The sequence below is a fragment of the Carcharodon carcharias genome, chromosome 7, assembly GCF_017639515.1.
Source record: "Carcharodon carcharias isolate sCarCar2 chromosome 7, sCarCar2.pri, whole genome shotgun sequence".
Taxonomy (NCBI): domain Eukaryota; kingdom Metazoa; phylum Chordata; class Chondrichthyes; order Lamniformes; family Lamnidae; genus Carcharodon; species Carcharodon carcharias.
In genome coordinates, this window is record NC_054473.1 from 74,403,722 (window position 1) to 74,418,358 (window position 14,637).

The window sequence follows — 14,637 nt, forward strand, 5'->3', positions numbered from 1 at the left end:
TGTAGCATTGGCGTCAATACGCCTGGTGATATCAGCCATACTGACCAGCTCGAGGGGACCACGCTTTCAGTTGGCTAAACGTGCCTTTCGTTCTCATATTCAAGTCCTTCTCTTAGGTTCAACCTGCGGACCAGAGACACAGGAATGAGCTTGTCAGCTGCTCAAAAGGTTCTACAAAAGGTCCTTGGGACTGAGGTGGCTCACCTCACATGCCAGCTGGCACTCCTGGTAGGGATCCATTGCTGACTGCATCTCTGAAGCTAAAATAAACTCAACCAGCCAGCGTGCTAGCTTCCTGGCTCTATTCAACCCCCAGAGTATTTTTTGTGGAGGTGGGATGGTGGGGTGACAGGGCTAGCTGCCTGCATGCGGCAGGTAGCCAACAAGACTCATTAAAGCTCACTTAAGGCCAATTAAAGGAGGCTGTCTGGGATTTTCCAGTAGGGCTCAAGGCATGAAAAAACATTGACAGGTAAAAGAAAGGAAAATCCAAAGTTATTTTACAAGTACATTAAGAGTAAGAGGATAACTAGGGAAAGAGTAAGGCCCATTAAGGACCACAGTGGTAATTTGAGTGTGGAACCAGAGGTAAGGTTCTAAATGAATACTTTGTGTCAGTATTCACAAGTGAGAGGAACGGCGTGGGTATGGAAATCAGGCAGAAGGACTGTGATATAATTTTTAAAATGAAATTAACATAGAAAGGGAGGAGGTTCTCAGTGGTTTGGCAGGCTTAAAAGTAGATAAATCTCCAGGCCCGGTTAAATGTATCCCAGGCTGTTGAGTGAGGCAAGGGAGGAGAAAGCAGTAACGCTAATTTTCAATACCTCTCTGGCCACAGGAGAAGTGCCAGAGGACTAGAGGACAGCCAATGTGGTATTTTATTTAAGAAGGGAGGAAAGGATAAACCAGGGAACTACAGGCCAGTCAGTCTAACCTCAGAGGTGGGGAAACTATTGGAAGCAATTCTGAGGGGCAGAATTAATCTACACTTGGAGAGGCAGGGATTATTCAAGGACAGTCAGCACTGTTTTGTTAAGGGGAGGTCATGTCTGACCAATCTGGTTGAATTTTTCGAAGAGGTGACCAGGTGTGTAGATGAGGGCAATGCATTTGACGTAGTTTACTTGGACTTCAGCAAGGCTTTTGATAAGGTCCCGCATGGGAGACTGATAACGAAGGTAAAAGCCCATGGGATCCAAGGCAATTTGGCAAATTGGATCCAGAATTGGCTGAGTGGCAGGACGCAGAGGGTGATGGTTGAGGGGTGTTTTTGTGACTGGATGCCTGTGTCCAGTGGGGTTCCACAGGGATCAGTGTTGGGTCCCTTGCTGTTTGTGGTCTATACAAAATGATTTAGACTTGAATGTAGGAGGTTGATCAGTAAGTTCACGGATGACATAAAAATTTGTGGGTTTGTAAATAGTGAGGAGGATAGCCTTAGATTACAGGAGGATATAGATGGGTTGGTCAGATGGGCTGATCAGTGGCAAATGGAATTTAATCTGGATAAATGTGAGGTGATGCACTTGGGCAGGACAAACAAGGCACGGGAATACACATGAATGGTAGGACCCTGGGAAGTACCAAGGAGCAGGGGGACCTTGGTGTACATGTCCACTGGTCCCTTAAGGTAGTGGGACAGGTAGATAAGGTGGTTAAGAAGGTATATGGGATACTTGCTTTATTAGCTGAGACATAGAATATAAGAGCAGGGAGGTTATGCTAGAACTGTATAATTTGCTGGTTAGGCCACACCTGGAGTATTATGTGTAGTTCTGGAATCCACATTATAGTAAGGATGTGATTGCGCTAGAGAGAGTGCAGAGGATATTTACCAGGATGGTGCCTGGGCTGAAGAGTTTTAGTTATGAGGAGAGATTGGATAGACTGGGGTTATTTTCCCTGGAGCAGAGGAGATTGAGGGGGGCACATGATTGAGGTGTTTAAAATTATGAGGGGCATAGATAGGGTAGACAGGAAGGAACTTTTCCCCTTGGTGGAGGGATCAATAACCAGGGGGCATAGATTTAATGTAAGGGGCAGGAGGTTTAGAGGGAATGTGAGGAAGAATTTCTTCACCCAGAGAGTGGTGGGAATCTGGAACTCTGCCTGAAAGGGTGGTAGAGGCAAAAACCCTCATAACATTTAAGAAGTATTTGAATGTGCACTTGCGATGCCATGGCATACAAGGCTATGGGCCTAGTGCTGGAAAATGGGATTAGAATAGTTAGGTACTTGTTTGACTGGTGCAGACTCGATGGGCCAAAGGGCCTTTTTCTGTGCTGTAGACCTCTATGACTCTATGACTCTTCCTGGAGGTGGTTGGGGACAGCTTAGCTGCCTGGAGGCGGCCTCTTGGCAGCAGATCAGGGGGACCATGCTCCAGGCTTTCCCTGTCTGCCTAGGTGCTGTGTCAGACACAGGCCACCCTGTGGAGGGACTGCCACCACCACCACCTCCCCCAACATCTCCGTCCCCTACTGTGGTGTCCTGACTGCAAAGGCCATTTTTTAATTTAAACTTTATTAAGTTGGAGAGGTCACCCTTTCCCTCACATCCCTTCCACTGCAGCCCGCTGCTGTTTTCAAGCTGGGAGGCCTCTGATTGGCCCTTCATCCAACTTCGAGAGCCTGCCTTCATCCTTAATTGGACAATGATCCCGCCCTCTGGTCGTTAATTGACCACCCCGGGAAAAATCACAACGTCTCCCACATGGTGCGGGGTTCTGACCCATGTGACAATGGGATTCAGAAGCAGGAGGGGCAATCTTGCCCTGCCACCAAAGCCGCTGCCTGTGCTTTTCCAAAGGTGGAGGCACTTTAGGTCCCTGATTGCTTTTTATTTGGTAGGGTCTGCTGCAGATTCTAATGGCGTTGCCATGAACTCGAATGGTGTCCACAATGAAGGAAAACCTCCCTTTACCTTCCTGCAAATGAGGACCACAGAGCCAAGTGTCACTCCAGTCAGTTGCCATTCACCCTTGGAGACAAGCCTCAGGCCTTGCATGAGCACACTACAGGTAATGGCCAATGTAAAATGACAGCTGAGATTCTGGTGGAATTGTGCAGTGTGGTGATTCCAGGGATCCTTCAAATGTCCTCAGAAAGTGGTGGCCTGTGGAGCGGCAGTTGTTGAGGAGAATGCTCTGCTGCTTCCACTGCTGTTTATGCTGCTTCTGCTCCTCTTATGCATATCTGAGGTATAAGGTAGAGCTGTATCAGCAGCTGCCTTGCTGCTGTGAAGACTGACAGCTGGGAAGTTTAGATCAAAGGCAACAAAACTCCAAGGTTGCAGAAGTGATCTCCAAAATCTTGGAAATCATCTCAAAAGTGCTTTCAGAACAAGTCCAGTGAGTAAACTCCTTTCATTTAGCACATCTTACAGCCACATAAAAAGTGTCAATCAACCACAAAAAATATCTGACCATCTGTTCAAACAGCTTCTGTTGATACAGTTACCAGATGGTCTCATTATGAATGCTTGACTGAGCTCCAAGAATGGCTAATGGAATTGGTGCATCAAGGGTTGTAATAAGTTATTCTTTCTTTGATGTACTTTTTCAATGCATGTTTGTTTATTTGGATAAGATTGAGAGGTGTTAAGTGGATTAAAGCTTTTTTCATTGAATGACTGTAGTTGAGTTAAACCTTAATGAGCTTGTAAGATGAGCAGTTTGTTTTCAAATGAGACTTTCAAAGCCTTTTTGCTTACTGTGTCAGTTTCAGGATAATTTCAAAGCCTTGCCAGACTTGCCATTGGCTCAATTGTTCTGTACATAGTGGATACTGGAAGACTGGATATGGAGGTCATATGGGGGGGTTGGAAGGGGTATGGGGGTGTAATGGAAGGGATATGGTAACGGTTGCAGGTATGGAGAGGATATTAAGGGGAATGGAGGGGACAGAAAGGGTATGAGGAAGAATTGGCAAGACCTGTTAAATTTGCCAGTCAAAAGGTTCCCAACTCCCCAGCATGCTTCCCTGAAGATTACAAATTGACTGATCTAGTGCGGTTCCCACAGGCTTCCATATCCTTCCCTTTGCAGCAGAAAATAGCATGGGGGATGAAGAACAAATTCCCCCTCTGCCTCTATAATGGCAACCTCGACATCACAGGACGTGCATGTGGACTCGTAACCCAAACCTTTATCACCTAAGGGAAGGTGGTATGCAGTGGAAATGGAGCGGGATTTTTAAAATTCTGGCTCCACGAGCCTTATTTTACCGGTTCTCGGCACAGTTCCTGCCTTTTAAGGGAGACAAAAATCCAGCAGATTGAGCGCAACATTAGGGAAGTTATGCAGAACTCTGTTATAAAGCTCTGGTTAGGCTCCAACTTGAGTGTTGCATCCACTTTTGGTCACCACACTTTCAGAAGTGTGTGAGGGTCCTTAAGAGGGTGCAAGAACGATTTACCAAGAAGGTTCCAGGAATGAGGCATTTCAGTTAAAAGGTAGGTTGGAAAAGCTGGGGTTGTTCCCTTTGGAGCAAAGGAGATTGAGGGGAGGTTTGACAGAGGTGTACAAGATTATGACAAGATAAGGCAGATGAGGAAAAATTGTTCCTATTAGCTGAAAGCACAAGGACTAGGGAGACACAGATTTCAGGTTTTGGGTAAGAGATTTAGGGTGAATGTGATGAGGAACTTTTTTATGCTGTGAGTGATAATGACCTGGAACTCGCTGCCCTGAATTGCTTCACAGAGAGCTGGCATGGACTCAATGGGCAGAATGGCCTCCTTCTGTGACCCAATACATTACTATTTCCTACTTTAGTACCAACCATTGCTCCTAATTCTCTATGCATCTTGGTGTTCCTCTCTAATATTACCTCCTGGTTTTCATTCCCCCTTTCACATTAGTTTAAACCCTCCCCAGTAGTACTCAGAAATTGCCCTGCAAGGACATTGTTGCCGCACTATTCAGCCACAACCCATCTGACCTTTTCAGGCCCCGCCTCCCCCATGACTGGTGTCAATATTCCAGGAATCTAAAATGCACAGATTCTAATCCTGCACTAGGATTTACATGTGGGTGTGAGTTGATGAGGTAGCACTATAACTCATCTCTATTCTTGTGGGATTTGAAGACCAGTTGCTCAATGATTCATCTGAGTCTTTCATACCATCTCCGTCAGCACTGCTCCTTGACATCTCAAGTGCTGTACGTCTAGCAGATTGCTACACATTCTTGGCTGGAACTCTGCTTTGCGCTCTGCTACATACTGCCGCACAACTGTAGAAATGAGTCAGTTTGGCCCATCATAAGTGTGCCAGCCCTCTTTCAAGCATTTTCTACTTTCCCAGTAAAAGATCAACAGTATCCACTTCAGCCTTGCCCCGTGGCAATAACTTGATGCTGCAATAATCATTCGTATCAGTCTCTGGTTAAATGTCCTTTAATATGTTGCCCAAGCTACTCATTTACCCATAAAATGTGATTGCAATTTCTTTCAGTCTTTGCGTCATCTTTTGGAAAACACCAGCATCGAGCCTGCCCCATTCGATCAAGTGGTAACCAAACATGATGATCCTCAATATCCCCCAGCAATCAGCACTTGTGTACTCTCCTGGAAGAGACAGCATATAAACCTCAGTCAATCTCAGAGAAAAATAAATCCCGAAAAATTCCTCGTCGACCTACTGAAGACACTCAAAACTACTTAATTGGTTAAAAAGTGCAATGGGATGTCTTGTGTTTGTGAAAGGCGCTATATAAATGAAAGTATTTATTTTTATTTACAGTCAGACTGTTTCATGTATATGAATAGTGGATGTTTAAATGCGCCATTGGTTTGGAGTGTATTGTTCCATTAACACTGATCAGTGTAATAGACACAATTTTAAATTATAGATTGAATGAATCAAGAGTCTTATAGCTAAAATTGCAGAGTAGAAATCATTGTTGGAGAATCATATAATCATAGGAAGGATACAGAACAGGAGACCATTCAGCCCATCATGTCTGTGCCGGCTCTCTGCAACAGCATCTCAGTCCACTCCCCGGCCTTTTCCCTGCAGCCCTGCAATCTCTCATCTTCAGGCAATTATCCAGTTTCCTTTTGAAAGCCACAACTGAATCTGCCTGCACCACACTTTCAGGTAGTGTATTCCAGATCCTAACCACTTGCTGTGTGAAAAAGATCTTCCTCATGTTGCCTCAGGTTCTTTTGTAAAGCACTTTATATCGGTTCTTGATCCTTTTTCTGATGGAAACAGTTTCTCCTTATCCACTCTGTTCATAGCCCTTATGATTTTGAACACTTTATCAAATCTCCTCTTAACATTGAGTTTCAGCCATGGCACAGTTGGTAACACTCTCACCTCTGAGTCACAATGTTCTGTGGGCAAGTCCCCAATCCAGGGCTAAAATTTTAAGTACCCCCACAGGCAGGTTTTTGGGTGGGGGTACCCTGAAATTGAAGGGATGGGATTCTCTCTGGATTCCCGCCTGCCCTGAGCACATATGATTTTACCCAAATTATTAGCCACTTAAGGGCCGTTTCCTGCCCAGCCCCAAATTTTAGGCTGGTGGGAGGATTGAGATGCCTTGAGGGAAGGTTGAAAATCATTTAAGACAGAGATGAGGAGGCATTTCTTCCCTCAGAGGGTAGTGAATCTGTAATTCTTTACCTCAGATGGTTGTAGAGGCTGGGTTATTAAGTATATTCAAGGCTGAGATAGACAGATTTTTAAGGGAATCAAGTGCTAAGGGGAAAAGGCAGGAAAGGGGAGTTGAGGATTATCAGCTCAGCCATGATCTCATTGATTGAGCAGGCTCGATGGGCCGAATGGCCTACTTCTGCTCCTACGTTTTATGGTCTTATCTGTTACATCTCGGGTGGGAAGGTGGGGTGGCGGGCGGTGGGAGGGGTGCCTCCATCAAAAGCCCCCTTCTGAATTTGGGTGCCTCCCCCAACTCTTAAAGTGGCCTCCAGACATCCCTCAATCCCAACCCCTCCCCCGACATCCCAATTGTCCCCTTCGCGGCCCCCTTAGGTCTCCCCTACCCTTGCTGCCCTGGGATCTCTTGAACTTACCTGGGCTTTCAGACCCCAGACTTAGGCTTCTCTTCACCCTGTAGTTCCTCTTCTGTCCACTGTGGTGTTGTCACCGCGCGGAAGGGAGAGCTGCCAACCAATCAAATTGGCCGGCTGCTCTCGAAAGCGGGACTTCCTCCCGAGTGAGAGGTGGAAGTCCTGCCTGCAGCCATTGATGCTCATTCTAACATGAGATGACTAGTGAGAAATGAGACCCCGTCATCCCAAAAATCCAGGCCCAGGACTTGAGTACAAAAGCCAAGGCTGGCACTCCAGTGCAGCACTGAGGGAGTGCTTCACTATTGGAGGCATTGTCTTTGTAAATGTCAACAATTTCCTCTGACAAGATCAACTGGGGAAAATATAGGGTAGGCAGTGGCATAGTGGTATTGTCATTGGACTACTATTCCAGAGAACTGGGTTTGAATCCCACCAAAGCAGATGGTGAAATTTGAATTCAATAAAAATCTGGAATTAAAAGTCTAATGAAACCATTGTTGATCGTTGTACGAATGCCCCTTTAGGGAGGGAACTCTGCCATCCTTACCTGGTCTGGCCTACATATCTCCAGGCCACAGCAATATGGTTGACTCTTAAAAATGCCTTCTGGACAAATAAATACTGGCGTAGCCAGTAATGCCCACATCCCATGAATGAATAAAAAAAATGTTCAGGACTCCTGGTCAATCAATGCCAGATGGACTTTGTGCTGGAGGAGCTCAAGCCTTTCTCTACTTTGAGTCTCTTACTTAGGCAAGGCATTGGTGAGCCTTCGCACCCAGATGGTTCCATCTTCAGGCCCTGCCTGTCTTTGCTATGATTGCCTCCTGCCAGAGCTCTCCCCCATCAGGAGTAGCAACTATTTTCAAAGAGCCACTGGTCAGGAATCCTCACCCCAGCAGTCATGAGGCTGGCAGCAGAGAGGATTCAGGCTGCTGCGGTGAGCAGAGTTGGAGATTGTATGGCTGAGGAATGGGCTGGATGTGCACTGGTGGACTTCGAGCTTCAGGCCAAAGCTATCCAGAGCCTTAAGTCCGTGGTAGTCGACTCCAAGTGTCGAGACAGTTCAAGCTTGTGCACCACTCCTGCCTGACCTGACACTAGTTTGGATGGAATTTCTCATAGGCCCTGGATCCTAAAACCTTCCTCATAAACCTCAGCCCCAGAACTTGAGCTGTCTTGCAGAAATCCCCTTTGTGCTGTTCCACTCTGCGTGGAGGGGCCCCCTGTATGGGCTGCTGCACACACCCCACTTCCTCCCCCTCATCGACAGTCTGGACGTGTCGTGGCGTTCTGCCCCAAAGCCCTCAGGAGACAGGGGCCATCAGTGGGGAGGCTCTCTATATGAGAGTCCTCCCTTTTTCTATTGGGGATTGAGTGTGGAAGGTGTTGCACACAGCAGTCCTATGCAATCATAGACTGAGCCAGTTCGCAGACTCACAGACCTCCTGTAATTTCTTTGGCTTTGAGTTAGTGTTCCATGTATATGTAGGTTGTGCAAGGCTGCACCCCCTGTTTCACTATCTCAGGGGGCTGCGCTTCAAGCTTTGCTGGCACTTCAACTCCACGTTCCCGGTCTTTGGCCACCTGCTGCAGAGGGAGTGGCTGGTAGATCAGAGGACCTCCTTATTGGTCTGCACCTGAGTCTGGCCAAAGTGGCCAAAAACAGATCCAGGCAGCAGGTGGTTCAGGTGGTCATTCGGCTCAACTGCCTGCCTCTCTTCCGTGACTACGTCTGCACCCAGGTGGCCCTGGACAGGGGACATGCGGTGTCCACTGGTACACTTGAGGCCTTTGGCAAGTGGTCGACGCCACAGAGGCTGAAGAGCATTATCATCCCCGGGAACATTATTTTAATTTAATAAGTTTCTTTAAAGTTTTGTTCTTGTTATAGTGCCCCTTTAAGGGGTTGTTAATTAATTTGTTAATTTGATTATAGTTTGCTCAAAGGAGTATAACCCCAGGTCTTTCTGCTCTAGTACCCTCTTTTAAGATTGTATACTTCATTTTTTTATTGCCTTTTCTCACATTATTGTGTGAATCTTTAAAGCAGTGGTAGCAAATTCCCCTCTCCAGTATTTTCAGAGGTCTGAAACCATTTATGTTAAATGGGTTAACAATACCATTACAGTAGGAAGGTTTTTACAGTGCCATGGCACAGAGAGCAGGCATGGACTCGATGGGATGAATGCCTCCTTCTGTGCCATAATAACTCAATGGCTCAGCACTTCTGAGTCAGAAAGTCTTGAATTCAAGTTCCAGTTCAAAGATTTGAGTGCATAATCTAGGCTGACACGCCAGTGCAGTGCTGAGGGAGTGCGGCAGTGTGACAGGCACTGCCTTTGGTAAGACAATGTCAGGATGCTATTTGAAGACGAGTAGGGGCATTGTCCCTGGTGTCCTGGCTAACTGTTATTGCTCAATACTCCACTGAAACAGGCAATCTGGTCATTTTCTCATTGCTGTTTGTGGGGCCTTGCTATCGGCCAACTGCCTGCTGTGTTTTTTAAATTATAGGAGTGACTTCACGTCAGGTGTACTCAATTTTCTGTAAAGTACTTTTATGTTCTGAGTTCATAGAGTCATAGAGTTCCTGGCACAGAAGGAGGCCATTCGCCCATCGAGTCCAATACCAGCTTTCTGTTAAAGAATCCAATCAGACCCATTCCCCTGCTCCATTCCCATAGCCCTGTAAGCTTATTTCCTTGAAGTCCCCATCCAATTTTCTTTTGAAGTCATTCATCGACTCCATTTCCTCATAGGCAGTGAGTTCCAGGCCATGAGCACCCACCGCATTAAAAAGTTCCTCCTCACATTCCCCCGTCTCTTGCCCAAAACCTAAATCTGTGTCCTCCTAATCTTTGTACCATCAGCTAATGGGAACAGCCTATCTTTGTTACTACAATGTTATGGACTATGCTACATAAAGCCAAGTTCTTGTTCAGAGATAGGAATTTAGTCCAACACATTAACTATCAAAAAAGGATTTGCATTTTGATGATGCCTTTCACAACCACCAGATGTTTCACATCCCTCTACAATGAACTACTTTTGAAGTTTACATGTTGCAATGTAGGAAACACAGCAGTCAGATTGCACACAAGCTCCCATAAATATCACTATGACAGTAACCAGATCATCTGTTTTGCAATGTTGATTGAGGGATAAATGCTAGCCAGGACATCGGGGGATAACTCCCCTTCTTTTCTACGTAAAAATGACATGGGATCTTTTACATCTCCCTGAGAGAGCAGACAGGGCCTCGTTTTAAAGTGCCATCCAAAAAACAGCACCTCCGACAATGCAGCACTCGCTCAGTACTACACTGGAGTGCCATAGTATAATAACACATTTTCTACCTTTATGTGTGTACATGAGGTATGTGTTTGCTAGGGAGGGGGAAAGACACTGATGTTGTTGAGTTTTATGTTCCCATGTGCTGGGATAATAAACCTTTACTGAGATGGCCATTCTTGGTACACTTATTTTGTTAAAATCAGCAGGGAAGTCATTCAATCTCTCACTAATCATTTCTTGGTTCACATTCTACTGGGTGAAGAATGTCATAGTTTTTCTCTCTTGAAGATGGAGGCAAAGGGCATGTGAATTCCAAAGTCGTTGATCTTTTAGTCACTAAACAGCTAACTGTTCAGTCCATTGATGGGGGAGCTCTGCACATGAGTGCAAAAGACAAGGCTGAAGTGTCTGAAATCATCTTCAGCCAAAAATGCCAAATGGATGATCCATCTTAGCCTCTTCCTGACTCCACAGATGTTAGTCTTCAGTCAATTTGATTCACTCCACATGATATCAAGAAATGGCTCAGCAGACAGAACACAGCAAAGTTTATCTCAACAGCATTATGAAAACTTGTGCTCCAGAATCAGCCAAGCCTCTAGCCAAGGTCTCCCAGTGCAGCTACAATACTGACATCTGCCATACAATGTGGAAAACTGCCCAGGTATGCCCCCTCACAAAAGGCAGGACAAATTCAATTCCACCAACTTCCACCTCATCAGTCTACTCTCAATCATCACCAATATGTTGGAAGGTCTCATCCACAGTGCTGTCAAGCAGCACTTACTCACCAATAAGCTGTGCATCATTGCTCAGTTTGGGTTCCACCCAGACCACGCTCCAGACCTCAGTACAGCCTTGGTCCAAACATGAACAAAAGAATTGAATTCCACAGGTGAGGTGAGAGTACCTGCCCTTCCCATCAAGACAGCATTGGTCCAAGTGTGGCATCAAGGAGTCCTAGCAAAATGAAAGTCCATGAGAATCAGGAGGAAAACTTTCCACGAGTTGGACCTAGCACGAAGATGGTTGTGGTTGTTGGAAGTTAATCATCTCAGCCCCAAGACATTGCTGCAGGAGTTTCTCAGGGTAGTGCCCTCAACTCAACCACCTTCAGCTACTTTAACAATGGCCTTATCTGATCCTAAGGTCAGAAATGGGGATGTTCGCTGATGACTGCACAATGTTCAGTACCATTCACATCTCCTCAGATGCTGAAGCAATCCTTATCCACATGCAGCAAGACCTGAATAATATTCAGACAATGCTGCACAATGACCATCTCCAACAAGAGGGATTCCAGCCATCTCCCCTCGATATTCATCAGCCTTACTAAATCCTCCACCATCAATACCTTGAGAGTCCCCATTGATCAGAAACTTAACTGGGCAATCCATATAAATATTGCAGCTAAAAGAGCAATTCAGAGGCTTGGTGATCTGCAGTGAGTGATTCATTCCTGACTCCACAAAGCCTATTCACAGATAAATCAGGAATGTGATGAAATACTCTTCAGTTGCCTGGATGAGTGCAACTCCAACGGCATTGAAGGAGCTCGACACCATCCAAGGCAAAGCAGCCCACATTGATGTGGTGTATATGGACTTCCAAAATTCGATACAGTGCCAGACAACAGACTTGTGAGGAAAGTTATAGCTCATGGAATAAAAGGGACAGTAACAATATGGATACAAAATTGACTGAGGGATAGAAAACAAAGAGAAATGGTTAATGGATATTTTTTGGGCTGGAAGGAAGTTTGTAGTGGAGTTCCCCAGGGGTCAGTATTGGGACTTGATATATGTAAATGATCTAGATCTTGGTGTGCAGGGGACAATTTCAAAGTTTGCGGATGACACAAAACTTTGGAGAATTGTAAACTGTGAGGAGGATAGTGTAGAACTTCAAAAGGACATTGACACATTGGTGGAGTGGGCAGATAAGTGGCAGATGAAGTTCAATGCGGAGAAGTGTGAAGTGATACACTTTGGTACAAAGAACATGGAGAGACAGTATAAAGTAAAGAATACTATTCTGAAGGATGTGCAGGATCAGAGAGACCTGAGTGAATCTGTACATAAGTCATTAAAGATGGCAGGACAGGTAGAGAGAGCTGTTTCTAAAGCATACATTATTCTAGGCTTCATTAATAGGGGCATAGAGTGAAAGAGCAGGGAGCTTATGATGAACTTATACAAGACACTGGTTAGACCTCAGCTGGAGTATTGTGTACAGTTCTGGGCGCCACACTATAGGAAGGTTGTGAACGCATTGGAGAGAGAATGGTTCCAGGGATGAGATACTTCAAATATGACGAAAGATTGGAGAAGTTGGGACTGTTTTCCTTGGAGAGGAGAAGGCTAAGAAGAGACTTGATAGAAGTTTTCAAAATCATGAGGGGTCTGGACAGACTAGATAGGAAGAAACTGTTCCTGCTCATACGGATAGCAAGAACCAAAGGGCAGAGTTTTAAAGTGTTTTGCAAAATAAGCAAATGCGAGGTGAGAAAAAAACTTTTTCACATAGTGAGTAGTTAGAGTTTGGAATGCACTGCCTGGAAGCGTGGTGGAGGCAGGTTTAACTGGGGCATTCAAGAGGGCATTGGATGATTAGTTAAATAGAAACAATGTGCAGGGTTACAGGGAAAAATTCAGAAGATTGGCACTAAAATAAAATGCTCAGAGAGCCGGTGCAGACATGATGGGCCTAATGGCCTCCTTCCACACTAACAATTCTGTGAATGGCACCCCACCAACAAAAATTCACTCGCTCCACTACCGCCGCACAGTAGCAGCAGTGTGTACCATCTACAAGATGCACTGCAGCAACTCACCAAGGCTCTTTCAATAGCACCTTCCAAACTCATAACCTTGACCACCTGGAAGGGCAAGGGCAGCAGATGCATGGGAGCACCACCGCCTTCACATTCCCCTCCACGGTCGCTGATGGCTCTCACTGGTCAGGTGCACATGTGAAGAAATGGGTGAAGTATTAACAAACTCCTGTGGCCTCCGAAACCCCCACACTTGCCTCCGCCCAAAACATAAACACTGTCACCACAGCCCAGGGCAGCTAATCTCCCACAGAGCAGGAATGTAGGAACAGGAGTAGCCATTCAGCCCCTTGAGCCTGTTCTGCTGTCATAGATCATGGCTGAACTGTACCTTAACTCTACCTCCCCACCTGGGTTCTGTAAACCTTAATACTCTTACCTACAAAGGTCCATCAGTCTCAGTTTTTAACTTTTCAATTGACCCCCAAACTCAAGTTTTTTGGGGGAGTTCCAAGGTCCCACTATTCTCTGTATGAATAAATGTTTCCTGACATCACCTGAATGGCTTAGCTATAACTTAAGCTAAGTCCCCTGTATTCTGGACTCTTCCCTCACGAGAGGAAATAGTTTATCTCTCTACACTGTCAAGTAGGAGGCAGCGACCCTGCCACTGAGTTAGAAGCTCTAGGTTCGAGTCCCACCTCAGGACTTGATGGCCAAGGAAGCTGTGTTTGTAACCTGTCCAAACAGGTTGAGCATCAACCTGCAACCCCCCCCAACACACATGCCAATGGCAGATGGTAAGAGTGGGAACAATTGCTGGCCAGCCATGTGATAGAAAGAAAGTTGGAGCCTCAACTGTCACTATCCATAGTTCCATATAAAAGTGCATGTTGCCACAGCAACTTGGGCTCCCTGAGTGAACTGTAACACACCACAACCACACTATCAAATTCTTTAATCATTTCAAGTGCCTCGATCAGGTCAGTCCTTCATCTTCTACACTCAAGAGAATACAAACCTAATGTACACAGCCTGCCCTCATAGTTTAACCCTGTTAGATCTGGTATACTTCAGAATACACTGGGACTGGTTGGTCTCTATAGCACACTAATACAGTGAGCACAGGCCAGTAATTAGGTGGGATGTGTCCCTCCCTATAGGAAGTTTGCATTGTGTATTATGCAGAATGTCAACTGATGTGGATTTTTCTGGGTTTGAAGACTCTTCAATATGTTGATGTGTTTCCATAAATGTCAAGATACCTGGTTGAGCAAAACAAATTCCAATTAATAACAAATTACATTTATATAATTCTCCTAATGTCCCAATTGAGACACTTCATAGAGACACTGTTAGACAATAGCATCTATTGTCTAGCAGATGCTGAGACAAAAAAGGTGATCTTGGGAGGGGTAGCCAAAAGCTCAAAGAGGTCTATTTTTAAGTAGCCAAGAGGGAGTGAGAGTCAGAGAGGTTTAAAGAAGGAATTCCAGAGCATGGAGCCTAGGTAGCTGAAGGGACAGC